At 55.1% G+C, this 26,606-nt stretch overlaps 1 long non-coding RNA gene across 1 annotated transcript in view; it reads right to left on the bottom strand.

Moving 5' to 3' along the window:
- The window catches only part of LOC138580809 (uncharacterized), a 203,101-nt gene that overhangs the window by 150,617 nt on the left and 25,878 nt on the right, over nucleotides 1-26,606 (bottom strand). Inside the window, exon 2 of the long non-coding RNA XR_011304348.1 lies at nucleotides 524-630. This is a non-coding gene — a long non-coding RNA (uncharacterized lncRNA). The remainder of the gene's footprint in view (nucleotides 1-523; nucleotides 631-26,606) is intronic.

Below are 26,606 nucleotides of genomic sequence, written 5' to 3'. Positions count from 1 at the left end.
GCGTTGCTTCGCTCAGGCCTATAACTCAGGCTGCCGGCCGTTACCCCCAGTTCTAACCCTTGGAATGGGATGCTAACACAATAGTAATGTTTTCAGTTCAAAGAACCCCTCAAACGTGTATTGCTCACCTAACACTTGTGTATAGGTGCGTTATAAATGCCATATCATACCATATCATATCATTGGTTTTTAATGTTAAACTCAATTTCTATCAGAACAAAGACCAATGGTGGCTCCGGCCTAATGTCAGAATAGCAGTCATTGAACTTGGGGAAACTCATACAGAGATCTGTCTTTGGTTGCTGGAGACCTTAACACTTGAGCTTTGGGTTTGCAATGGACAAGTGAAAATGTAGATGCTGTTGGCATTTCTTTTATCATCCCTCCTTGAATTTATCACTGTCACAAAGGAATTCAACTAAATAGTTTGGTTGTGCAATAATGTACACATGCAAACCTTACACAACAGAATAAAAAGTTCCAGCAAAGTTTCTGCATTATATGCGTATTGCACAATTCTTACCTGATAATGTCTGTCTAGACTGAACTTGTGTCTTCCTGTAGATTATTTACAAATGGAATGTGACCTGAAAGTGATCACCCCCAATGTGATGCCTTCATACAATGGATCTGTTGAGTAGAGCAAAAATTGCCAAATTATGCCAATGTACATTTATTTATGGAAATTACAGGGAAAGCAATACATCTTTGCAATAAAAATGCTTACAAAATCTTTACCATTGATTTACAGAGCGGGGTACCAGTATCCTTAACAATGTGTGAGAGGATGTGGATATAAAACCAGATGATGCAGAAGCGGTAGGAACATGAACCAGGGGTGAGGACAGTAGGGCATGAAATTGGAACGGGATAGTGGAGGAAGTGCTATGTTTGGATGATGGGGTGAGGGATAAATGCTGTAAAAGTAGTGTTAACAGCCATTGGAAGGATCATGACTCTGACACAACATTCAGAACAACTATGGGGCCGATTCATGGAACAAACGTGCGCCGAAAATCTTCGCGCAAGCATGCGCAAGCGGCAAGAAACAGGCGCACGCGCACGCGTGCGATTCATGGAAGTCCCTGCGCGTGTTCAACGCGGGATGTGCGCCAAACCCGTGCATGGCGCACAAGTCACTGCAACATCGCGAAAGGCGTGCGCGACGCGCACAGTGAAAGCGCACAACCTCAGCGCACACACCAGAAAGTGGGCGGGACATGGGGTGTAACGCGCGGAATGGGGAACAACACGCGAAAATAAGGGCGTAACTGGGGATGTACTGCAGGGAAGCAGACGGAACGCCCACACGCACTCGAACCACACGTATTCATGGAATCGAATAGGGCAAAGCCACGCACAGCCAAAGACACGCACAAGCTGAGACACGGCCGCCACACGAAGGCAGGCGGTAGAGTCCCAGCGCATCAAAAAAGTGGCGCGCGGGAAGTTAAATACGCGATTGAGCGGGGTACGTGGATTCCAGGGGTGCGCGAGAAATTCTACACGCGATTGGCCTGGGTACGTGTATTACAGGGGTGCGCGAGAAAATCTACACGCGATTGGCCTGGGTACGTGTATTACAGGGGTGCGCGAGAAAATCTACACGCGATTGGCCTGGGTACGTGTATTACAGGGGTGCGCGAGAAAATCTACACGCGATTGGCCTGGGTACGTGTATTCCAGGGGTGCGCGAGAAAATCTACACGCGATTGGCCTGGGTACGTGTATTACAGGGGTGCGCTAGAAATGCTACACGCGATTGGGCTGGGTACGTGGATTTCAGGGGTGCGCGAGAAATTCTACACGCGAGTGGGCCTGTGCGAGTGGGGCAGTGTATTACGTGGGTGTGCGGGAAGTTGAAGAGGTGAATTGCCAGTGTGGGTCCTCCCAGGTCTTCCCTCTACCCCCTCCACGACCTCTGCAGGCAGCCCACACCACAGGGGACTACCCTGCACCCCTGGTCATGTCCCGCAGGCAGCCCATCCACCATGGGCATGCCCCCCAGCCAAGCCACATGTCCCCTTGCACCCCCACCCCCCAGCAGGCCCCCACTCATGTCCCCCTGCACCCCCACCCCCGAGCACTGTGGGGCACCTGCCAGCAGGCCCCCAACCATGTCCCCTTGCACCCCCACCCACCAGCAGGCCCCCACTCATGTCCCTCTGCACCCCCACCCCCCAGCACTGTGGGGCACCTGCCAGCAGGCCCCCAACCATGTCCCCTTGCACCCCCACCCCCCAGCAGGCCCCCACTCATGGTCCCTTGCACCCCCACCCCCCAGCAGGCCCCCACTCATGTCCCCTTGCACCCCCACCCCCCAGCAGGCCCCCAACCATGTCCCCTTGCACCCCCACCCCCCAGCAGGCCCCCACTCATGTCCCCTTGCACCCGCACCCCCACCCCCCAGCAGGCCCCCACTCATGTCCCCCTGCACCCCCACCCCCCAGCACTGTGAGGCACCTGCCAGCAGGCCCCCAACCATGTCCCCTTGCACCCCCACCAGGCCCCCACTCATGTCCCCCAGCACCCCCACCCCCCAGCACTGTGGGGCACCTGCCAGCAGGCCCCCAACCATGTCCCACTCATGTCCCCTTGCACCCCCACCCCCCAGCAGGCCCCCACTCATGTCCCCTTGCACCCCCACCCCCCAGCAGGCCCCCACTCATGTCCCCCTGCACCCCCACCCCCCAGCAGGCCCCCAACCATGTCCCCTTGCACCCCACCCCCCAGCAGGCCCCCACTCATGTTCCCTTGCACCCCCAACCCCCAGCAGGCCCCCACTCATGTCCCCCTGCACCTCCACCCCCCAGCACTGTGGGGCACCTGCCAGCAGGCCCCCAACCATGTCCCACTCATGTCCCCTTGCACCCCCACCCCCCAGCAGGCCCCCACTCATGTCCCCCTGCACCCCCACCCCCCAGCACTGTGGGGCACCTGCCAGCAGGCCCCCAACCATGTCCCACTCATGTCCCCCTGCACCCCCACACCCAGCAGGCCCCCAACCATGTCCCCTTGCACCCCCACCCCCCAGCAGGCCCCCACTCATGTTCCCTTGCACCCCCACCCCCCAGCAGGCCCCCACTCATGTCCCCCTGCACCCCCACCTCCCAGCACTGTGGGGCACCCGCCAGCAGGCCCCCAACCATGTCCCACTCATGTCCCCTTGCACCCCCACCCCCCAGCAGGCCCCCACTCATGTCCCCCTGCACCCCCACCCCCCAGCACTGTGGGGCACCTGCCAGCAGGCCCCCAACCATGTCCCACTCATGTCCCCTTGCACCCCCACCCCCCAGCAGGCCCCCACTCATGTCCCCTTGCACCCCCACCCCCAGCAGGCCCCCACTCATGTCCCCCTGCACCCCCACCCCCCAGCAGGCCCCCAACCATGTCCCCTTGCACCCCCACCCCCCAGCAGGCCCCCACTCATGTCCCCCTGCACCCCCACCCCCCAGCACTGTGGGGCACCTGCCAGCAGGCCCCCAACCATGTCCCACTCAAGTCCCCTTGCACCCCCACCCCCCAGCAGGCCCCCACTCATGTCCCCCTGCACCCCCACCCCCCAGCACTGTGGGGCACCTGCCAGCAGGCCCCCAACCATGTCCCACTCATGTCCCCCTGCACCCCCACCCCCCAGCACTGTGGGGCACCTGCCAGCAGGCCCCCAACCATGTCTCCCACCACCCCCACCCCTCCAGTCACCAGGGGCAGCCTCCACAAGGCCCCCACCCATGTCTCCCACCACCCCCACCCCCCAGTCACCAGGGGCAGCCTCCACAAGGCCCCCACCCATGTCCCCTTGCACCCCCACCCCCCAGCAGGCCCCCACTCATGTCCCCTTGCACCCCCACCCCCCAGCACTGTGGGGCACCTGCCAGCAGGCCCCCACCCATGTCCCCTTGCACCCCCACCCCCCTGCAGGCCCCCACTCATGTCCCCCTGCCCCCAGGTCCTGACGAAACGCAATCATGGCAGTAATGGGCAGCATACCCAGCACAAACACCCAGCCAAGGATTGCATCCACCCACATAGTAGATGCAATTACATGATACAACCCCAATGGCAAGTATGTAAATGAACACATGTCCGTCACACACACATACACAATGGGTGCAAGTGAATGTCAAAACCCATATCATGACATGCATGAAACCAATGAGAAAATACCACAAATGTAAGTAATAAATATATGTATTAAAGATGAAAATGAAGTAAAGAAATAAAACACACAACAATGGGGATGACAAAAAAAATGGTCCATGTCCGAGAACTAATAGAAAAAATCAAAAAACAAAGGAATCCAAAAACTAATGTAGTCCAAAGCAAAATAATGGGGGGAAAAAATAAGGAAAAACCATTGCCTCATGGTGAACACAAATATAAATCCAACAAATGTTTTCCAAACATCAAACTATGTACAAGAATATCCCAGGGTCCATGAGCCCAACACCATGAATGAAACCTACTACTAACTAATAAAAAATATATATACAGAAAAGTGGCCATTGTCCGAGCGGTCCAAAAAAAACTTAAAAAATAAAGGAAACCTAACACTAACTAACTAAAGAACTATATAAAATGGCAGCGGGCAAGTCCTGCGGCTCACTCTGTGATGTTGCCGGCCAGGGCATCATCGAACTCCATGTCGATGTCCCGGAGGCGGGACTCTGTCCTGGCCCCGAGGTCTCGCAGGGACAACCCCGTGTCCACCTCAAACTCCCTGCGAGCTTCCTCGAGGCACTCAGCCCGCCTCAACGCCCGACGCATGGAGAACTCCGCCCTGACCATGGTGAGCCGCTCCTCTTCCGCCCGCTGCCGCTCCGCACCTATCCGCTGGACCAACTGCTCCCACACGGAAGACACTGCCATCCCAGGGTTCTCCTGCCCTCCGGCCGATGCCTGCCCCTCGGATCTTGATGGCCCCGAGCGATGATGCCTCCCACGTCGAGCCTGCTGCTGCCTCCGACGCCACTGCCTCTGCCAGCACGACGGCATCCAGGCTGATGGAATCCACTGATGCCGTCGTGCACGTGCCCTGCCAGATGATGCCGGCACATCCTCCATCTGCAGGGGGACAGTTGCTGGTGTGTCCACCCCTGCTGGATCTTCGACTCCCAACTGTGGCAGGGATGGGGTCCCCACCGAGCTGGCTGCGTTGGTCGGGGCAGGTCCACAGGGGGCCCTGGTGGCATCTGGGCCGGAAGACGGCATGGAGCACGACTGGCGCATAGCCTCCACAGAGGAGGAGAGGGTCGCCAGAAGGCCACACACATGTAGGAAAACCCCGACCATGGCGGCTCCCAAATGGTTCACGTATGCACGGTGCTCTTCGTGATGATGTGCATGCTCCTCCCGGGAAGCATGCACCTCATTACGAATGCCAGCCGTGCGCAACGCGACACCAATCAGGACCCTCTCCACACGGCCAGGGGTCCCCACGTCCGCAGGTAGAGGAGTGTCAGATGACATGGACATCTCCCATACCTGCGGACGGGCCTGGGATGGGGCATCCCTGCTGGTGCATGGTGGTGCAGTCACAGTGTCAGGGACAGTGACATGCACAGGCACCTCCACGGCGACCTGTGCTGCCTCCTGCCCCTGGCCCTGGACTGCACCACTTGCACCAGCAGGGATGCCCCCACCAGGCCCCATGTGTGGCTCAGTAGCGGCCTCCTCCCCCTCTGTGGAAACCACCAACCTGGATGTCTCCACGCCGTCTTCCGCCGGTGCAAGCCCCTGTGGGGGCTCACCCACCCCTTCCGCTGCAGCCGTGGCGGCATCCCCGCCGCTCTGCTCCACAGCGCCTTCTCCGCCCTCTTCTTCACTTGCCACTGTGTAGAGGGAGACATAGAACACAAGCATCAGGGTACTGTACAATGGTCCCCTAGACAGGAAGCAACAGCAGATGAGTGGCACTGTCATACATCACTTCCATCATGTCCCTCCACAACACATGGGTCAGTGCAGGCAAAACACATACAGTAACAGGCATGGCGCATGCCATGGACATTGGCATACATGACCAAGGGACTCATGATTCATGCAATGTTGGATTTAAACTCACATGCATCATGGGTCTTGCCATCACATGCACACACCTCACCGTAGTTCCATCCATCTGGCCTCGTACACCACAGACGCAGTGGATACAAGGATGACTAGGCTGCATCAGTCAATCTGAACATTGTCACAGACATATGTCATGCATCCATGGCAGTTACAAGTCACAGACACGCAGGTCAGACACACACACATGGACACCATACGTGTACATGGGACCAGCACCCATCCCTCACCCCCACCCATGTCCAGGAACAGAGACTGCCATGCTTCCATGTGTCCATTCCGCACAGAGCCCCCCATGTTGCAATAGAACACATGCACCAATCATGTGGTTCACACATCACTGTACTCACATGCCTGACCATGATGTCCCTGCACACACACATACGTACATGGCCTATGTCACACATACAGGCAGGTATCAGACAACCAGCACACTGCAACATGCCCTGTCTCACACAGTAATGCTTGGCCACTTACCGGCCAACTCCAGATGGGTCTGCCTCCGAAGGATCTGAGCGTGGAGCGCTGGGCCTACGCGTTCCAGGACCCTCATCTGGATGTCACTCAGGCGTGCCCGGCCCCCCTCCGCGAGGCGCCGGGCCTTATTGAGGGTCCTGGATCTCAAGTCCTCCCAGCGCTTCTTGCTGTGCTTGATGTCGCGGGTTGCCACCCCCTCCGCGTTGATGGCAACCACTACATCGTCCCAGATCCTCTCCCGTCCTTCCTTGTTGGCGCGTGGTCTTCCGAAGAGGGCATCATAATGCCCCAGGACATGCTCCACCAGGACACCAACTTCCTTCTCACTGAAGATGGTGGCCCTCTGCCTCTCTGGCTGGGGGTCGCCACTGGTCTCAGATGGTGCTTGCCCCGACATGGCGACCCCCGAGGCAGGCGTGGGTGGGCAACTGGGTCCTGGGGCTGGGCTGTGGAGCGATGGTATCCCAGTCGGGAGTCTACTGTTCCAGCAGGGGTGGACACAGCAACTGGACCCCTGCAGATGGCTGATGTGCAGGCACCAAATGGCAGGGCACGGTGGCAGCAGGCAGGCAGGCAGGCAGGCAGGCAGCAGCAGATGGCACGTGGGAGGCTGCTCGGGGCACTGGGGGGCAGTGATTCGACCTTCTGGGCAGGAGCGTGGTCTTCCGTGTGTATTCGCGTGGCCAGCTTGATACGGAGTGATTTGGCACGTGAAAAATCTGCACGTCAGCGTGTAATTCGAGGAAAGGCCCTTAGCGCGTAAGCGCGTCTGCACGCATACGCATTTTCATTGGACCAAAGGCCCTCAGCGCGTGAGCGCGTCTGTGACGTGTCGTGCGAGGGTGTATCCCTCTTTGCACGTGATGACAGAACACACGTGGATTCCAACCAATCGCGTGTGAAAGTTCACGGCACCCCGGAACACACGTACCCAGGCCAATCGCGTGTAGATTTTCTTGCGTACCCCTGTAATACACGTACCCAGGCCAATCGCGTGTGGAACTACCCGCGCACCCGGAAACACACGTACCCAGGCTAATCGCGTGTGGAACTACCCGCGCACCCGGAAACACACGTACCCAGGCCAATCGCGTGTACGCTCGCTCCCCTCCAATCACACGCGATGACACCCGAATACGGGAAACACGTGCACGGCAAAAGACGTGCACAGGCGTCAACGAGTCGGCCCATACGGAGGCGTCCCGCGGACAGCATAAAAGTGCGCGCAAACAACAAACGCGTATGTACAGCGACGATGAATGCCCCATTTGTTGCTGCACTGATCGTGGGACACCGCAGGAGGAGGAGAATAGCCAGGGCACGCATTTTTGCACCACGGACAAGCCTTTTTGGGATGCCTGACGACCAGGTCTACGGCAGGTATAGGTTTCCACCCCATATCATCCTAGACCTGGTCAGGGAGTGGGAAGATGACCTCACATCTCCCACCATTTGCTCCCAAGCATTGAGCCCGTTGGAGAAGCTGCTCAATGTCTTGCATTTTTTGGCCACTGGGTCGTTTCAGCGGACCACTGCCATAGTGGGGGGGGGTCTCACAGGCCACGCAGTCACGCTGCCTACACCAGGTACTGGCAATCATGACAGCGCACCCCTCAGTCCGCAGGCACATATACATGCCCAGAACACCCGCAGAAAGGCAGGCCGTTGTCCTGGATTTTTTCAGGGTGGCACACTTCCCCAAAGTGCTCGGTGCCATAGATTGCACCCATGTGGCCCTACGTCCACCTAGGGCCACTGAGCACATCTACCGAAACCGCAAGCACTGGCATTCCATCAATGTACAAGTGGTATGCGATGCAAAGGGAATCATCACCTCTGTCTATGCAAACTACCCTGGCTCCACCCATGACAGTTTCATATACAGAATGTCCGCCCTGAGCCGGGCCCTGGAAGCTGGGCAGCATGGCGACACATGGCTCCTAGGTCAGTACAAATGCCCTTGCACATGCATGCAAGTCACACACAGACAAATATCCCAACCCTAATAATCTCAATTATTATCACCTCCCCAGGGGACAGTGCCTACCCTCTGAGCAACCACATGATGACGCCAATCCGGAACCCCACCACACCACCCCAGGTAAGATACAACACCGCCCATATTGCAACCAGGGGCATAGTGGAGCGCACATTCGGAGTGCTCAAGTCACGTTTCCTCTCCCTTGACCGCTCTGGTGGGCAACTACTCTATGCACCACCAGTAGTGTGCAGGATCATTGTGGCAGCATGTGTCCTGCACAATGTTGCAACACGGCAGGGCGTCCCGGTGGACATGGTGGTGCCCCCACATCCCCAACCACAGGCACAGGCACTGCCCATGGGAGGGGACAGGGCACGTGGCGAGGAAGCCCGGACCGAGCTTGTGGCCACATTTTTCACCTAAACTCCCACCCCTGCGGAGTGCAGACAGGCCTGGCACATACCAGGTGACAATCGATGATGACTAAGTGACAGTCAACTGTCACAACCCTACCACCCTGAGATAGTTGCCATGGAAGTGCCACATCGTCTGCATCCCTAGCTACTTAAACACAAGCTATCCTGTGCAACCAAAATGCACACATATGACATGTGACATGACATGGGCCATACACAAGTATTCCAAGGCGCAATGAGGCAGGGGGGGGGACAAGGGAACACAGAGAACGGTACTACTAGGCCAGGTGTCATTGAGATTGTGCAAGTGCAGGGGTAGGGGGAAGGGAAAAGTGCAAGGGGAAGGGTGGGGGGGGAGTCCAGTACAGGGGAAGTAGGCCAAAAAAATAATACATAGGTCGCCTGGTGGCAACTGCAAAGGTAAGTGCAGACAAGTGCTGGGAAGGGAAGGCTGTAGGGATAGAGAGACAGTACTGCAGTGCAGGGGTTGCCAGGGTGGCAGTGCAAGTGGACAGTGGCTGTGCCAGGGACCGAGGTTGGTGAGAGTGTCCCAGTAGCAGCTCCTGTGCAGTTCCAGTGAAGAATTCTGCAAGGGAGAGGCAGAGAGTAAGCAGAAGCAAAGAGGAAGGTCTTGAGGTGCTTCCAGAACTGGAGATGGTTCCCCTCAAGTTCAAGTCAGGCAGGAAGTCTGTTCCAGGGGGAGGGCCCTGCTGCGGAGAGAAACCTACCCCCAGCTAGTTGCTCTGAGAAGCGGATGACCTGGACATGCAAGGTGTGCATCACACACACCTGCAAAACAGGCCATGGCCATCACTGTCATGTCAGTCAAACCCTCCCAAACATCAACATGACATGGCAAGCAATACCCATACACCGACGCAGTAACGATAAGGTACACATTGCCATGTCCTAAATGTACAGTGGCATCGGACAATGATGCCTGACCTGGAATCAGATGAAATGACAGACCAACAAAATGTCCCACCCAAAATAAGTCGTTTCCAAATGCATTGCAACAGTCGTAGACGTAACATCACAATGAATGCCTGTCTATATGCACATTATGCATTGCAAAATCAACACTGCAGCTCATGTGTGCAGTGTCCCACTCCTGCATCACACTGCTCAGCGCACAGCACAGTGAACAGCCATTGCGTGTGATGCACACCCTGAGCATCACATCTAAGTGACAGACTACATCAAACATCAAATTAGGCATGTACTGGAACCATAATCGGTCACAGAACATGTGCTGCCGGGACACAGTGGGCACCAGAAGGCAAACAGTGTACACGTGGATATGCAAGGGTGGGAGTACATGGAGTGCATCCGAGTCCAAGTGTGTGGTTCTGCAGGGACATGCACTCCACATATGCATGTGCACTCAAGTGACCATCAGTGTTCCCTACACATCACATGTGAACATCCACCATGTGTACACCCCAGCATGTCAAACCACAACTATCCCCTCGCACCTGAAAGGAAAACACAACACATGAACAGGCATTGATCAGCAGAACACAACATGTACATAGGACAACAACATTACAATGTCAGAGTTCCCATCACACTGCAGGGCAATGCAACTATCAACAGCAACCCCCCCCTCCCGCGCAAATGACCATGACCCACTGAACAACTGCACCTGGGTCATGGAGCCTCCAACCCTCATTTCCACCTGGCCACAGGATCACCTTTACCCTTCGTGTCCATCTCCCACCTTGTGTGTAAAAAGATGCCTGAACCCTCAGAATCCACACTCATTTCCAAAATCACAAAATCCAAGGCATGAAAACGAACCCAAACACCCTCCAGTAGATGACTTGACGTAGCAATACCTCACAAACGCCAAGTACTACCACAATGATGCAACAACCAAGGTAGCACAGCAGAACAATGTCACGACAGGATGTGAGACATGTGTGGTACATGACATAGGATGATGCACCATGAATGGATGTGTACTGTTACAGGTCCCCTGTACAGGCGCGGGAGTCTCATGAAACAACCACCCACACCATGTCCCGGGTGCCTGCAAGGACAAACTCACACAGGCCCCTGAGATCATGGTGGGGAATGAGGTTCAGGGATATGCAGTCGGGACAGGTGTAGACACACTGGATGACTGGAATGAGTGGCAGGTGAGGGGAGGAGGAATGACACATGAAACTAGGGAATGCACGAAAATGTACAACCTGCATGAACACATACACAATCCAAACAAACTTGGACATCATTGTCATGGCCTTCTGTAGTCCAGGCTCAGGAGTGGTACGAACCAACCACCCCCTCTAGGGTTTTGGCGCCTGCAAGTTCGGGGCTTACACAGGCATCCGCAACCCCAGTGGGGAAAGAGGGTCAGGGAACGTTGCTTGGATAGGCACGGGAAGCAGGAACACCGGGTACAGGGTACAGGTTTCATTATTGCATAGGATCACGGGTGATTAGGGAAAAAAACATACCAAATAGGATCACACATACATCCATGCATCAGTACACTCCCCAGCAAGCCTATGCAGGGCAGTTTGTAAGGAAAACAACAAGACACTTAGCTCTGGTTTTGAGTGCTGGCCTCCTGCCTGCGCACTCTCAGGGCCGGTTACAGGAGCACTGCAATGCTGCAAAGAGAGACACAGTCAACAACCTGTATGTGCCAATTACACGAAAACACAACACAAAACATGCCCCATAGCAACAAACTACTCTACAAACAGACAATCAGTGCTCGATGCTTCGTACCCATATATAACATCACCCCTGTGACGGGTCATACACAGTCAATGCAGTAAGTCAGGCGCTGGTGGGTGCGTGGCAAATGGAACACCAATGTGTCACAATTCACACAACATGCAATGTTCCCTGGGTAAGCAGACAGACCCATATGGCACGCCATGCCTACAGAGCAAGTTGCGTACCACCATGACCAAAACAAAGTGGCCAGTGCATTTATCATGAAGTACGTGGAATAGACATGCACTGCACCCAAGTATGTCCCTTGCTGTATGTCCCTGTGAGCTGCCCCTTTCCATGTCTCGGAAGGCTACATGGTTGATACAAGTGCCTCAATGAACCTTGGTGTACCGCAGGGTATGTGCCACTGCCCCTGCATGTGTCCCAGACAACCCTACTATCAACAGCCATCAGTCCACAAACACATCTGAGCTGCATTGTGTGCTTCAACACCAATATTCGTCTAAGCTCACCCTCAGTGCTGTGACTAAGCCTGCATGTGCAACTCGCCTGGTGCAAGCTTTGCTGTGTCGTGGCCCCCCTGTGATGCTCACCTTGCCTGGAGTTCCTTGGAACATGTCAGCAGTTCTAGGATATGGGTCTGCAATCACTGTGGCTCTGCTCGTGCACACATGTGCATGTGGGCACCAACAAACGGGTCAGGAATTCCGTCGTCCAATGGCCCATGTCTGCTGGCAAAGGTGCTCTGGTGCCTCATCCCCCTGTAGAAAGTGCATGAAACAAATGATTAATGCATCAAAGTGATCTGTGTGTGTCTCATCAGGCATCTCATTACTTGACCATGTCAGAGAGTCACATCACAAATCACACCATCAGTCCGTCTTTGACTTCCAAAGTGTGGAACACTATCTACAGCATGAATTGCAACAGGCACGTGTACAGGAAAGATATGAGACATAATACACAATGCATAGCAATCAATGTCCACATTAATCATGACACACCCCATCTAGCAAAAGCTGAACAGTGGACAATTACACCTAAATCATCCCCACTAGGGGTGTCAACACAAGTCACAAAGCACCAGACATGCCACAGATATGACAGTCCAAAGCCCTTGTGTAAAATTCTGTAACACCGAACCATCCTTGCGAGCCCATGGATAAGGGAGGCAGGAGTGGCATATGTGAGTCAAGGAACCCAAGCAGCAAACACATACACAAGACAACCATGAAGGGCCCAGCTGCAACAGACAGTGGATGCCTTCAAAAACCACAAGGCACCACACCGTCACATGAAAGCACAATAGACTACAAATTTTAAACTAACTCAACTATTAACTAATTACACTAACTATGGAAAACCTACATTACCTATTTAAACTAACTATCAAACAGAAACTTAACTAACTAAACTAAAAGAAAAATCAAAAATGGCCACATACGACCCGGGGGGAGGGGAGGCACCCAGGAGGGGGGGAGGTACAGGGTGCTGCTCAACATCCACATGCGATGATGCTGAGCCAAAAAAAAATACCTCCATGGGCTCAACGCCTGCACAGCACGACCTATGTGGGAGATAGATGGTCGTCCGAGTCTGGCTCATCCTGGAAAGGAGGACGTGGCACAGTAGCCTGGCCACGCCTAGCCGCAGCTTGCCCCTCGTCGGCAGCAAGTCTGCCGGACAGGTGAGCCTGGTTCTGTGTGGCGATGTTACATAGGTCTGCATGCAGAACCTCACGTGATACACGTGCTTCCTCTTGCAAGGTAGCACGTGTAACACGGAGTTCCTCCTGCAAGGCCTGGCTGGACAACCGCTGCACCTCCCGGCAAGCCTGTAGCTCAGCCGAGATGGTGCGCTCAAGCTGTGCAAACCTCTCCTCTGCCTGCTGCCTCTGGGACATCATAAGGACACCCAGAGTGGATCTGAGGGAGGCATACTCCTCCCTCAGGGCATCCATGTGCGCCTCTGCGTGAGCAGCAATTGCTTGACGCAGAGACAACATTTCAGCCTGGCGTGCCCTGTCTGAGGCCGCCATGCCCAGCCTGAGCGAGCGGGCCGTGGACTGTGCCGCCTGCTGCTGGAGAAGCACCTGCCTAGCAGGGGGGAGCACAGATCGGGCCACACGCTCCATGCTGTCAGCGATGTTCTCCATTGCTGCCCCCTGCCGTTCGGAATTGGCAGTCATGTCTTGCTCCCACTCAGTATACAGCGGTTGCGCGCGGCGACCGCGTTGCCGGGCTTGACCCCTGCGGGACCCAAGGACCGGAGGTCCTCGCTGTGTTGGCACCGCCTGCGGCTGCACGACTACATGCCCCCGTCGACGTGATGTCCCAGGCACATCAGTGACTGGTGTGGAGGGTGACCCTGCGTCCCGATCCACCACGGGCGGAGGAACCAAGACTGTCTGATCCCTCAGTGCAGGTGTCGCAGACAGAGGAGTGTCCACATCAGAATCACTCACCCCTGACACATGGACTTGATGCTCATCCAACTCAACATGGACGTCAGAGTCGTCATCAAGGCTGGACTCATAGGCAGCCAGAGACAGGATGGACTGCAGCACTTGGGGGTTTTCGTGGCCTACCACCCCACGACCCCCACTAGTGCCGGGTTGATGTGGTCTTACCAACCCTGTGTCTGGCATGACAACACCATCCTCTGCATCCATTGCGTCATCACCTGAAAAATAGAGAGGAAAAGGTCACTACACATGTCAGAAGCACACAACACACACACACACCGACAGCAAAGGCATCCGGCAGACATGTGTCACACAACATATGACCTGGCATGCATGCTGGGTCTACTTCGAATAGCTACTGTGATCAGACCTGTTGAAAGGTGGCAGTTAGCATGGAAGTGGGTCTATGCAGTGCTGAAAATGTGTACCCCACTCACTACCTACATGTACAAGCACTCCATGGTGTGTGCCAGGAAATGTGAAGGCAGTGCAATGTCAAATTCAGACATCACGTGCATTGTGTATTCAATGTGTACCATGTCTAGCAGCCAAGCACCCCTCCACCCCAGTACCAAAGCAGGGATGCCTAGCATGGTATCAAAAGGCTGCCCATACACGTGTGCATTGACAAGCAGTGTTGACTGGCATCAACAGCTTAATGTGATTCAAATGACAACACTGCAAATGATGCTGGGACAGTGGGCAGGACACATGATGGAAGATCCGGAGGCCAGCCACGTGTGAAGAAGACACGACAAGAGTTGGACAGAGTCATTGGCCATTGAACAGGCTGAGGCCTGTGAGCCACACAGATTGTCAGAGCCTAAACATGTGTGCAACGCAGGACTGAGCCACAGTTGACATGGGGAGGCCGATAATATGGCAGGCAATGTATGTACCCAAGGACTCATATTACAGTGATCATCCAGTCAAGGACACATAGGGGCATGCGTGCAATGCACATGGAGCATGAATGGGCACTCATGTCCCTGCGGGACATCTGACCCATGCACAGTACAAGTGGGATACCCTGCATAGAGTACTAAGGCTGTACCACACGGCATATGTCTGGCAGTTTCTAAGCTGGAAGTTAGCATCTACACAGGACACATGAACAAGAAACTACACATTGGCAAGAATGTAGCAGACCAGTGCAAAGGTGGAACTGGGGTGCAGAGTGGCAGAGGAGGGGCAAGGGAGCATGCCCACATGGAGTCCTGCATGCAGGCAGAGGAGACATGCATGACGGTAGCATTGCATTACTTACACATCAGAACCATGTACACGTCACATGTAGCAGCAATCAGGCACAACACATCCCACAAGTGAAACACACACGTCCTCAACAACTACGCATCAACACTCACTGGACTGGGCATCAAAGTCCAGCATCTCTCCCACACCTTCGACCAATTCTGGTGGTATGAACTCCGCAACGAGAGCCTCATGCGGAGTGAGTTCTTCCTCCTCTGGTGCAGGCCCACCGCCAGTCACCAGAGTCAAGTTGTAATTTGAGGCACGCTTAGCCTTAGTGCTGCGCTTGATGTCATTCCAGCGCTTTTTGCACTCCTGCGCCGTGCGCACCTCATGGCCGAATGAACTGACATGTTCCGCAACATGCTTCCAGTGGGTGTCACGTTGGGCAGCCGTAGTCTGACTATTGGCACCCACTAGCATGTCACGGCTGTGTCCCCACACGTAGTCCACGAGGAAGTCCAGTTCCTGCTTACAGAAAGGCTTCTTCCTCGACGTGCAGGAGGTCGTGGCTGTGTGTGGGATCCCAGCCTGTGCTGCAGGTGCAACCTTCCTCCTCTTGGACTGTGGCGCAGACCCTGGCTGGCTAATGCCGCCCTGACCAGTATGGCCAGTGGGTTCGGTGGATTGAGCCGAGGGAGTGGCAGGTGGAGGGATGACCAAAGGCCTGACTTGTGTCAGTGGCAGCTGGGTGCCCACTAATGGACCCTGCGCAGCAACATCAGCTGTGGCAGGGTGGTTGGCCGCAACGGTCCTGGTTGGCAGACTCACAACCAGGGTGCTGTTGGGTGCATCTGCCCCTGCACTTGCCAACACCCGGCTGTTCGGGGCAGCAGATGACATGACTGCCCCAGGGACACGTGTCTTGGTCTGAGCAGCCCGGCGTGCCCCTATGGTTTCCCCCCTGGCCTGTTGGAGATCTACCAAGGGCTCTTCAAGTGCCAACGCAGCCTGCGCTGGCAGACCCTGAGCCTGGGTGGCTGTGTCCACAGCTGCACCTGCAGCTACCGCTACCCTTGGGCCCGTGGCAGTCGATGGAACGGACTGCCGGGTCATACGGGTGCCAGTGCCAGATGCAGGAGCTGCATCCCCCGGAACCACAGGGGGTGGTGGCATGGCTGCACCAACACATGGCACAACATTGTGCTCAAGTGGCGCACCCCTGCCTCTTCCCCCTCTGTGGCTGCCCTGGACACCCTGGAGTCCCCCTACTCCCTGGTCACCACAGCCACGTCCCCGACCACGCCCACCACGAGGAGTACGCCCAGCTGAGGCGCCCCTCACCTTTGGTGGCCTCCCAACCATGGCACAGATGTAATAGTGCTGGCACAGATGGAGTGGTGCCAATGGGAGGTGTACAGCACAATTGACCTGGGTAATTGGGGTGAAGGGGGTGGGAAGCAAGATGTTAACAGCCCCCCTGCACCTGCAAGGCTGTATGTGACCCCGGTGATGTGGTGACGGGTCACGCAACGCTCAGGCACCCCAAAACTGCAGTAAAACCGTGCACGCAACCCTGCAGCCTACGTGCGTGGATTTAACCTCCCGCAGTACGCGGTGGCACCCAGTAACACGAATAACGCGTACGCGTGGGACACGCAGGCTACGATGACATCGAAAATGGGTGCAATACACAGGGGCACCCGCAGTGGGAAAAGGAGCGTTTGCGACTCACCGTCTGACTAGCGCGATGCAGAAAAACACGCGTAGCCAATACCCCCGCCAAAAGAAGAGATACGTCCTTGAGAGCTGTGAAGTAGATGGCGCGCGAAACAACTGGAAGCAGCAACACACGTCGGTCTCCACGGAAGGCACGTACAGCGAACTGCTGGGCCCGCTCACCTTTAACCCGTGCTGAGGGAAACGCACGCGCGCGTCACGTCACATGCGGACGTGCAGTTTTTCACGCGCGATTACGCGTATTACACGCGGACGTGCAGTTTTTCACGCGCGATTACGCGCATTACATGCGGACGTGCAGTTTTCCACACGCGATTAGCCTGGGTACGTGTGTTTCCGGGTGCGCGAGAAAATCTACACGCGATTGGGCTGGGTACGTGTGTTTACGGGTGCGCGGGTAGTTCCACACGCGATTAGCCTGGGTACGTGTGTTCCGGGGTGCCGTGAACTTTCACACGCGATTGGTTGGAATCCACGTGTGTTCTGTCATCACGTGCAAAGAGGGATACACCCTCGCACAACACGTCACAGACGCGCTCACGCGCTGAGGGCCTTTGGTCCAATGAAAATGCGTATGCGTGCAGACGCGCTTACGCGCTAAGGGCCTTTCCTCGAATTACACGCTGACGTGCAGATTTTTCACGTGCCAAATCACTCCGTATCAAGCTGGCCACGCGAATACACACGGAAGACTACGCTCCTGCCCAGAAGGCCGAATCACTGCCCCCCAGTGCCCCGAGCAGCCTCGCACGTGCCATCTGCTGCTGCCTGCCTGCCTGCCTGCTGCCACCGTGCCCTGCCATTTGGTGCCTGCACATCAGCCATCTGCAGGGGTCCAGTTGCTGTGTCCACCCCTGCTGGAACAGTAGACTCCCGACTGGGATACCATCGCTCCACAGCCCAGCCCCAGGACCCAGTTGCCCACCCACGCCTGCCTCGGGGGTCGCCATGTCGGGGCAAGCACCATCTGAGACCAGTGGCGACCCCCAGCCAGAGAGGCAGAGGGCCACCAGCTTCAGTGAGAAGGAAGTTGGTGTCCTGGTGGAGCATGTCCTGGGGCATTATGATGCCCTCTTCGGAAGACCACGCGCCAACAAGGAAGGACGGGAGAGGATCTGGGACGATGTAGTGGTTGCCATCAACGCGGAGGGGTGGCAACCCGCGACATCAAGCACAGCAAGAAGCGCTGGGAGGACTTGAGATCCAGGACCCTCAATAAGGCCCGGCGCCTCGCGGAGGGGGGCCGGGCACGCCTGAGTGACATCCAGATGAGGGTCCTGGAACGCGTAGACCCAGCGCTCCACGCCCAGATCCTTCGGAGGCAGACCCATCTGGAGTTGGCCGGTAAGTGGCCAAGCATTACTGTGTGAGACAGGGCATGTTGCAGTGTGCTGGTTGTCTGATACCTGCCTGTATGTGTGACATAGGCCATGTACGTATGTGTGTGTGCAGGGACATCATGGTCAGGCATGTGAGTACAGTGATGTGTGAACCACATGGTTGGTGCATGTGTTCTATTGCAACATGGGGGGCTCTGTGCGGAATGGACACATGGAAGCATGGCAGTCTCTGTTCCTGGACATGGGTGGGGGTGAGGGATGGGTGCTGGTCCCATGTACACGTATGGTGTCCATGTGTGTGTGTCTGACCTGCGTGTCTGTGACTTGTAACTGCCATGGATGCATGACACATGTCTGTGACAATGTTCAGATTGACTGATGCAGCCTAGTCATCCTTGTATCCACTGCGTCTGTGGTGTACGAGGCCAGATGGATGGAACTACGGTGAGGTGTGTGCATGTGATGGCAAGACCCATGATGCATGTGAGTTAAAATCCAACATTGCATGAATCATGAGTCCCTTGGTCATGTATGCCAATGTCCATGGCATGCGCCATGCCTGTTACTGTATGTGTTTTGCCTGCACTGACCCATGTGTTGTGGAGGGACATGATGGAAGTGATGTATGACAGTGCCACTCATCTGCTGTTGCTTCCTGTCTAGGGGACCATTGTACAGTACCCTGATGCTTGTGTTCTATGTCTCCCTCTACACAGTGGCAAGTGAAGAAGAGGGCGGAGAAGGCGCTGTGGAGCAGAGCGGCGGGGATGCCGCCACGGCTGCAGCGGAAGGGGTGGGTGAGCCCCCACAGGGGCTTGCACCGGCGGAAGACGGCGTGGAGACATCCAGGTTGGTGGTTTCCACAGAGGGGGAGGAGGCACACATGGGGCCTGGTGGGGGCATCCCCGCTGGTGCAAGTGGTGCAGTCCAGGGCCAGGGGCAGGAGGCAGCACAGGTCGCCGTGGAGGTGCCTGTGCATGTCACTGTCCCTGACACTGTGACTGCACCACCATGCACCAGCAGGGATGCCCCATCCCAGGCCCGTCCGCATGTAGGGGAGATGTCCATGTCATCTGACACTCCTCTACCTGCGGACGTGGGGACCCCTGGCCGTGTGGAGAGGGTCCTGATTGGTGTCGCGTTGCGCACGGCTGGCATTCGTGATGAGGTGCATGCTTCCCGGGAGGAGCATGCACATCATCACGAAGAGCACCGTGCGTACGTGAACCATTTGGGAGCCGCCATGGTCGGGGGTTTCCTACATGTGTGTGGCCTTCTGGCGACCCTCTCCTCCTCTGTGGAGGCTATGCGCCAGTCGTGCTCCATGCCGTCTTCCGGCCCAGATGCCACCAGGGCCCCCTGCGGACCTGCCCCGACCAACGCAGCCAGCTCGGTGGGGACCCCATCCCTGCCACAGTCGGGAGTCGAAGGTCCAGCAGGGGTGAACACACCAGCAACTGTCCCCCTGCAGATGGAGGATGTGCCGGCATCATCTGGCAGGGCACGTGCACGACGGCATCGGTGGATTCCATCAGCCTGGATGCCGTCGTGCTGGCAGAGGCAGTGGCGTCGGAGGCAGCAGCAGGCTCGACGTGGGAGGCATCATGGCTCGGGGCCATCAAGATCCGAGGGGCAGGCATCGGCCGGAGGGCAGGAGAACCCTGGGATGGCAGTGTCTTCCGTGTGGGAGCAGTTGGTCCAGCGGATAGGTGCGGAGCGGCAGCGGGCGGAAGAGGAGCGGCTCACCATGGTCAGGGCGGAGTTCTCCATGCGTCGGGCGTTGAGGCGGGCTGAGTGCCTCGAGGAAGCTCGCAGGGAGTTTGAGGTGGACACAGGGTTGTCCCTGCGAGACCTCGGGGCCAGGACAGAGTCCCGCCTCCGGGACATCGACATGGAGTTCGATGATGCCCTGGCCGGCAACATCACAGAGTGAGCCGCAGGACTTGCCCGCTGCCATTGTATATAGTTCTTTAGTTAGTTAGTGTTAGGTTTCCTTTATTTTTTAAGTTTTTTTGGACCGCTCGGACAATGGCCACTTTTCTGTATATATATTTTTTATTAGTTAGTAGTAGGTTTCATTCATGGTGTTGGGCTCATGGACCCTGGGATATTCTTGTACATAGTTTGATGTTTGGAAAACATTTGTTGGATTTATATTTGTGTTCACCATGAGGCAATGGTTTTTCCTTATTTTTTCCCCCCATTATTTTGCTTTGGACTACATTAGTTTTTGGATTCATTTGTTTTTTGATTTTTTCTATTAGTTCTCGGACATGGACCATTTTTTTTGTCATCCCCATTGTTGTGTGTTTTATTTCTTTACTTCATTTTCATCTTTAATACATATATTTATTACTTACATTTGTGGTATTTTCTCATTGGTTTCATGCATGTCATGATATGGGTTTTGGCATTCACTTGCACCCATTGTGTATGTGTGTGTGACGGACATGTGTTCATTTACATACTTGCCATTGGGGTTGTAGCATGTAATTGCATGTACTATGTGGGTGGATGCAATCCTTGGCTGGGTGTTTGTGCTGGGCATGCTGCCCATTACTGCCATGATTGCGTTTCGTCAGGACCTGGGGGCAGGGGGACATGAGTGGGGGCCTGCAGGGGGGTGGGGGTGCAAGGGGACATGGGTGGGGGCCTGCTGGCAGGTGCCCCACAGTGCTGGGGGGTGGGGGTGCAAGGGGACATGAGTGGGGGCCTGCTGGGGGGTGGGGGTGCAAGGGGACATGGGTGGGGGCCTTGTGGAGGCTGCCCCTGGTGACTGGGGGGTGGGGGTGGTGGGAGACATGGTTGGGGGCCTGCTGGCAGGTGCCCCACAGTGCTGGGGGGTGGGGGTGCAGGGGGACATGAGTGGGGGCCTGCTGGGGGGTGGGGGTGCAAGGGGACATGGTTGGGGGCCTGCTGGCAGGTGCCCCACAGTGCTGGGGGGTGGGGGTGCAAGGGGACATGGGTGGGGGCCTTGTGGAGGCTGCCCCTGGTGACTGGAGGGGTGGGGGTGGTGGGAGACATGGGTGGGGGCCTGGTGGAGGCTGCCCCTGGTGACTGGAGGGGTGGGGGTGGTGGGAGACATGGGTGGGGGCCTTGTGGAGGCTGCCCCTGGTGACTGGAGGGGTGGGGGTGGTGGGAGACATGGGTGGGGGCCTGGTGGAGGCTGCCCCTGGTGACTGGAGGGGTGGGGGTGGTGGGAGACATGGGTGGGGGCCTGGTGGAGGCTGCCCCTGGTGACTGGAGGGGTGGGGGTGCAAGGGGACATGAGTGGGGGCCTGCTGGGAGGTGGGGGTGCAAGGGGACATGGTTGGGGGCCTGCTGGCAGGTGCCCCACAGTGCTGGGGGGTGGGGGTGCAGGGGGACATGAGTGGGGGCCTGGTGGAGGCTGCCCCTGGTGACTGGAGGGGTGGGGGTGCAAGGGGACATGAGTGGGACATGGTTGGGGGCCTGCTGGCAGGTGCCCCACAGTGCTGGGGGGTGGGGGTGCAAGGGGACATGAGTGGGGGCCTGCTGGGGGGTGGGGGTGCAAGGGGACATGGGTGGGGGCCTTGTGGAGGCTGCCCCTGGTGACTGGGGGGTGGCGGTGGTGTGAGACATGGGTGGGGGCCTTGTGGAGGCTGCCCCTGGTGACTGGGGGGTGGGGGTGGTGGGAGACATGGGTGGGGGCCTTGTGGAGGCTGCCCCTGGTGACTGGAGGGGTGGGGGTGGTGGGAGACATGGGTGGGGGCCTGGTGGAGGCTGCCCCTGGTGACTGGGGGTGGGGGTGCAAGGGGACATGAGTGGGGGCCTGCTGGGGGGTGGGGGTGGTGGGAGACATGGTTGGGGGCCTGGTGGAGGCTGCCCCTGGTGACTGGAGGGGTGGGGTTGGTGGGAGACATGGTTGGGGGCCTGCTGGCAGGTGCCCCACAGTGCTGGGGGGTGGGGGTGCAGGGGGACATGAGTGGGGGCCTGGTGGAGGCTGCCCCTGGTGACTGGAGGGGTGGGGGTGCAAGGGGACATGAGTGGGACATGGTTGGGGGCCTGCTGGCAGGTGCCCCACAGTGCTGGGGGGTGGGGGTGCAAGGGGACATGAGTGGGGGCCTGCTGGGGGGTGGGGGTGGTGGGAGACATGGTTGGGGGCCTGGTGGAGGCTGCCCCTGGTGACTGGAGGGGTGGGGGTGGTGGGAGACATGGTTGGGGGCCTGCGGGCAGGTGCCCCACAGTGCTGGGGGGTGGGGGTGCAAGGGGACATGGGTGGGGGCGTTGTGGAGGCTGCCCCTGGTGACTGGTGGGGTGGGGGTGGTGGGAGACATGGGTGGGGGCCTGGTGGAGGCTGCCCCTGGTGACTGGAGGGGTGGGGGTGGTGGGAGACATGGGTGGGGGCCTGGTGGAGGCTGCCCCTGGTGACTGGGGGGTGGGGGTGCAAGGGGACATGTGGCTTGGCTGGGGGGCATGCCCATGGTGGATGGGCTGCCTGCGGGACATGACCAGGGCTGCAGGGTAGTCCCCTGTGGTGTGGGCTGCCTGCAGAGGTCGTGGAGGGGGTAGAGGGGAGACCTGGGAGGACCCACACTGGCAATTCACCTCTTCAACACTGCCCCACTCGCACAGGCCCAATCGCGTGTAGGATTTCTCGCGCACCCCTGTAATACACGTACCCAGGCCAATCGCGTGTAGATTTTCTCGCGCACCCCTGAAATCCACGTACCCAGGTCAATCGCGTGTAGAATTTCTCGCGCACCCCTGAAATCCACGTACCCAGCCAAATCGCGTGTAGATTTTCTCGCGCACCCCTGAAATCCACGTACCCAGGCCAATCGCGTGTAGAATTTCTCGCGCACCCCTGAAATCCACATACCCAGGCCAATCGCGTGTAGAATTTCTCACGCACCCCTGAAATCCACGTACCCAGCCCAATCGCGTGTAGATTTTCTCGCGCACCCCTGAAATCCACGTACCCAGGCCAATCGCGTGTAGAATTTCTCGCGCACCCTGAAATCCACGTACCCAGCCCAATCGCGTGTAGATTTTCTCGCGCACCCCTGTAATACACGTGCCCAGGCCAATCGCGTGTAGAATTTCTCGCGGACCCCTGAAATCCACGTACCGAGGCCAATCGCGTGTAGATTTTCTCGCGCACCCCTGTAATACACGTACCCAGGCCTATCGCGTGTGGGGACACCCGCACACCCCTGGAATACACGCTCCCTGCTCTGAGTTTGCTGCTGCCCTTTGCGCTGGATTGGGGATTTTGATGGCTTTTCCCTGCGCGAGGGGCGTTCTTGGGGGCGTAACTGACGCTGCTGCAGGGTTGCTGCGCCACTCTGCGCCACGGCTGGTTGTGGATGTTGGAATCCATGAATACGCTGTGCGCCTGAATGTGTTTCGGCGCACGCGGCTGGCGCAGACTACCGCACGCGCACACTGTGCGCCAGCCGCGTGCGCCACTTGTGCGCCGAATTCTATGAATTGGCCCCTATGTGTTTTATTGAGAGCATTAGACATCATCAGCAAACAGTTGCTGTTTAGCTTTCATACGGGGAGTAACCTCTCTCTTAACTATAAGATGAAGAAATACAGGGAGACACACATTACACTTTCCAAACTATTGCACAAGAGAGTAAAGACATCCATATTATAATAATACATTGGACAGGATGTATGCATCACCTTACAATATCACATTACAAGTATTTGTAAATAATATGTGTGATGAAGTCCCCTGCCTAACTTTGGGGACCAAAGAAGTGAGATCAAAGGGGCCAGTGATGCCCCAATTTAGTGGTGCTGAGCTCAGAGGCGTTACAAAGGGATCCCAAGAGCACCCCAACTGGGTCGCCATACATAGGCAGGGGGCAGTCAAAAGAACAATCAAATTCCCACCACCCCTGCAGACACCATAGGCAGCCATGGGTACAACAGTGAGACAAAGACCATTAAAGATACCCCAATCTCCTGACTCAATATTGATATGAAGATTCTTGCGAAGATTTATGCAAACAGATTAAACAGTTGCATTGGGGAAGTGATTCATGCCTCACAATCTGGATTTGTAAGTCAACAGTAGGGCACTTATTAATGTGCTTGGATACACATTTGACTATAATTCAAAAGCGGCATTCATTTTCTTAGATGCAGAGAAAGATTTCAATAGAGTCAACTGGAGATTTATAGAATCCACATTGCGTAAGATGGGCTTTGGTGAAGCATTTATAAATATGGTGAATTACTTACACAACAATGCATCGGCCAGGATTTGGGTTAATGGCACAGTCTCTTAGGCATTCAAACTACATATAGGTACGAAGCAGGGTTGCCCCTTATCTCCCCTTTTATTTAATATTGCCCTGGAACCTGTGATGACGCTTGTTCATCAGAATGTGGTCCTTCAAGGGTTGAAAATGGGACCTTTTGAACTTAAAGTGTTAGTTTACGCAGAAGACAGCGTTGATGCACTTTCTAACCCTCATGTTTTCTGTCCACTTTAAAGAGTATTTTGATAAGGCTGGGATACTATCTGGGCACAAGATAAATTGAACAAAAAGTGAAATCTTTCTGTTAACTGCTAGTTGTTGTAAGAATGACTTCAAAGGTTGGGATTCCAAGTGGTTTAAGAACGTGTTATTTATTTTGGGATTACTTTAGTGCAAGATTTAAAAAAAAAGATGGTAGATGGTTAAGTGTAAAGCATGGTTCTGACTTTAAGGAAAGATATTGATAAATGGAAGAATATTAATGTGAACATAAGGGGCAAAATGAATGCTACAAAGATGTCTTTGCTTCCAAAGGTGCTGCATATCACTGCCTTTACCCTTCTCAAAATATTGCTAAATATGATACATAAAACGTTTAATGAATTCTTGTGGGGGATAAAAAGACTAAAAAGATCCATCATTATATTCTAGCACGTTAAGTTGCGATAGGAGCCTTTGGTTATCCAGACCTGGGCAGGTATTCTAGGGGCTTTATCCTTCAGAAATCAACATTGACCTTTTTCAAACAAATAAGTGAATTTGCCAATCTGGTTGGATATGGAGACTTGAACTGCCTCACCTTTTCAGCTTGCAAACATTTATTCTATGTCTAAGATGCCATGGTTTAATAAACTTTTACCCACCATGCTGACGACTCGTATTCTTCTCCAAATAGAATGATCAGGCCATCTGGGTGCATAATAATGCTTCTTTATGGTATAATCCATCTTTCCAATTGAATAATAAGCTGATATATTGGAAAAGCTGGGTTTTGAAAGGTATATTGCATGCGGATGACCGTTTGGAAGGGGATCAGATTGTTAGTTTTGATGGACTGTGGGATAAATATGGATTAACTGGGAGAGGGAGGCGAAGATTTGTGACTTTAGGTACTCTTGTCTCAAAGGCTCATTTCGACAAACACCCCATTAGCTGATAGACCTGAGCTCTTCAAGATATTTGACAGGCCTTCACTGATGGTGTTGACCTTCCTTTCCCTTATGCCTGTTGGTACTGAGATCACTGATGGGTGGGAGCTATTGTGGTCAAAATGTTCTGCAGAGATGGACTTCAAATTGTTACAAAATGAATGGGAGAGGGCGACTAAAGAAGCAACTTAGATGAAGTTACGGCTTAACCTTTGACTTGTGCTGCAAAACATTTCAGGGAGGTTGTATTGGACCCCACACAAAATGCTCTCATTAGATCTCCAAGGAGATGACAGTTGTTGGCAATTGGGTGAAACAGGGACATTGTTGCACATGTTGTGGGCTTGCTGTAGGGTGGAAGTATTTTGGAGAGAAGTTCTTTATCACATAGTTAGTTGTGAACATTAGTGTTTCAAGGTGTCTCAAACATACATTTCTATGGTTGAGTTGATGTAGTAAGGGAGCAAATTATAATTTGAAAATGTGGTCTGTCCGCACGTGGGTAGTTGGTCAGATACATATTTTAAAGATATGGCAAAACTAGGAAGAAGCCTCAGATAGACGTTTGACTAAACAACTTGATTATACTGACCACTTATGAGAGAGTAATGTAGAAGAAAAAAGATTGCTCTGATATGTGTGAGGAGATACTAACATCCTTTAATGGCATATATGGTTAACTCTGACACAGTTGGTGGTTACTTTGATTTTAGGGTTTAGTAAAGTGATTGTGCAAAATTAATTTCAAGATAATTGCATTTGTTTTCCTTTTCTTTTCTTTTCTTTGTTTTGTTGTTTGTTTTGTCCATTTTTTTAACTGATTACACATTTATTACCTTTTTATTGAAATTGA

The sequence above is a fragment of the Ambystoma mexicanum genome, chromosome 3p, assembly GCF_040938575.1.
Source record: "Ambystoma mexicanum isolate Mex_15411 chromosome 3p, UKY_AmexF1_1, whole genome shotgun sequence".
In the NCBI taxonomy this organism is placed as follows: Eukaryota; Metazoa; Chordata; class Amphibia; order Caudata; family Ambystomatidae; genus Ambystoma; species Ambystoma mexicanum.
This window is presented reverse-complemented; position numbering and strand designations above follow the sequence as displayed.